Source organism: Plasmopara halstedii (assembly GCF_900000015.1).
Source record: "Plasmopara halstedii genome assembly, contig: Scaffold_816, whole genome shotgun sequence".
In the NCBI taxonomy this organism is placed as follows: domain Eukaryota; phylum Oomycota; class Peronosporomycetes; order Peronosporales; family Peronosporaceae; genus Plasmopara; species Plasmopara halstedii.
Window position 1 is genome coordinate 785,466 of NW_020187732.1, and position 2,688 is coordinate 788,153.

Genomic DNA, 2,688 nt, shown 5'->3' on the forward strand with positions numbered 1-2,688 from the left:
GCGATCCTCTTCCCGTGGCGGTCAAAGTAACCGTCTTTATGGGGGTCCACTGCACTGGCATAGCCAGAATGGAAGTTTTCCGTGTGTGTCCATCTTCTCTCACAGAAGCGGTGAATGTGGCATTGGATGCCGAATGAAACTTTAAGTCGGCACGTCTTATTTGGAATGCACACCCGTATAGCTCGTCGAGCAGACCGGAGCCAATGTGAAATTGAGAGAACAGAGCTCCGAGCAGCTGTACAGCGTCTGCACACCCGACGGTGTTTTGTCGTGGAAACATTCGTCACCACCGGACTGGTTGTCCCCTGCGCAAGGCACGTAAAGGTTCATTGAATCGTCATCTTGCTTTTCAGAAGTCTTCTGCCTCGTCACGGGAAAACGACAACACGCAGTAGGCGCGGGTCGCCCTACTGGAGAAGATTTGAGTTGTGTTGAGCCTCAAAGAGGTAGAGGTCAGAAGAACACAACACCGAAGAGCTTTGTGCTTGTGTACACGTAACGTGTTTTCAAGCCGGGCTTGCTGGTCGTGTAAGCGACCGTGAAGGGCTTTGAGAGGCCATGGAAGATCCTTATCGAATCCGCGGCGTCAGGCTATTATGCTCGACGCTCCACGATGGAATAGAGTCAGCTGTATGCAGATGCGCTGAAAGCGCAAGTGAGTGACATGGTCAGTGTTTGCTTAGTGACGAGGACATGTGTCACGGTGCCGATGGTGCCTGCTGACCTCGGTATCAGTTTTTTTTTTAATAGCGTGGAACCCTGCTATTCTCAGCCCTGAATTCATGGTATGACCTAAACCTTGGTATGGCATGGTTGAAATACCATGATCCATGGATTTGATTGAAAGTTGAAGACCTTGTGCGGTACGCGAACGTCTCCTGGTGATCTTTAGTATGTTGTGAACCCAGTTCTGCTATGAAGCAGAAGCGCTATTGGTGCAGGCACTGCTCTGGGACGATCAATGTGCTGGATATTAGAGTATCCGAGTTGGTAAAGACCGAAGGTGCATTGGACAGGAGACCCGAGCATGGCTCGCTGACTAATCGTGGAGTGGTACATAACCCAGTGAGTGCTGCTCAAGTATTAGAGCAGTTGCTGCATTCCATGCGTCACATGGTTGGCCATGGACAAAGGCTTTAAGAGGAGGCCCCAATGTTGCACGTGGAGTGGCATGTAAACCGCTGCACTGAGCACTGCTCATGTTACGAAGCAGTCGCTGCATGCCGCGAGTGGCATAGTCGGACGAGGTCCGAGGCATCTTGGGCAAGGCCCTTTAGATGCGCGTGATGTAGCGCATTTACCACTGGCAAAGACTGCGGAGCTAGCGGATCTTCGTCGATGTTGTTCATAACATTAGGGCTCCGATGGAGCAGGGAGTGGGGGTGCTAAACGACGCTGAGTGTGTGATCACACTAGTCTCGACGAGATGTACCACCTCTGTGAAGAGTCGACAGCAGCGCCATAAGCTTGCTGCAATACGCAGGGCATCCAACCTAACCCAGGGTGTGTCTACTGTAGACGATAGCGCACAATTATACACCCTCGTTCACGGTATGACGGGGTAAAATACGGCGACAGGAGCCTTTAACTTATTACCGCGGTAGATGTTCTCCTTGAGCTGGACGAGATGTCCTTTGAAGAGTACGGCATGCCTTGGAGACAGGCGACATAGCCGAAGTGGTCATTATACGACCGAACGAGGAGATTGCCTCGTCGTCGCTTCTGAATGAAGCTGTCCTGGAGGGCACTTAGAGGGTGCTGACCGCACAAAGTATATCGTCGATCCTAAGGTTCCCTCGGATCCGTACTATCCTTTTGTGAAAAAATTCCAAGACGTCGTTTCCAAAGACCTGTCTTCGGTCCTACCTCCAGCTTGAAGTTTGCGTCATGAGATCGACCTGGTTCCGGGAACCAAATAATACGTAACACGCCAATGCTCCCTACCCAAGGAGCAGTGTGACATCACTAACGCCTTCTTCCGTGCAAAGCACGACGCAGGAATGGTGCATGAGAGCAAGGCTCCCCATTCGACACCCACGTTTTTGTGTCAGGATGCCGAACGGCGAGTGGCGTATCGTTCACGCTTACAATAAGCTCAACGCTGCCACCATTCCGGCACAGACACCGAATCATAGGAAGGATGTTCTCATGAGCAACATCGTTGGATTTTCAAAGTATAGCGCACTCGACTTGGTCGACGGATATCACCAATTGCTCATGAGAGCGAGTGATATTCTACTGACAGCGGTGGGAACTCCGATCGGCATGCACTGGGAGTGGCTGGTGATGCCCCCAGGCTGTCAAATGCACCAGCAACCTTTGATCGTCTTGTGACGCAAATGCCCGGGGCCCATCAGGCGTGCGTACAGACATACTGCGACGACATCTTCGTCCACAGTCATGCGGACACGGGAGAACGGATGAAGAAAACTACATTGTTTATAGCGGTGCTCAAGTACATATGCACGAATAAGCTGTATGTTCATCCGAATAAGTGCATCTTTAACAAGAAATCCCTTTTCTAGGATGCTCCATTGGGAAGCGTGGCCTTCGATTGGATTTGCTAAGGTCAAAGCCATTGTGAACTGGCCCATTTTCAAAGAACCAAAAGAACTTGCGCAAGTGGCTTGGCCTCGCCAACTACTTGCTCAAGTATAGCGCAAATTATGCGGAAATGGCACGGCCATT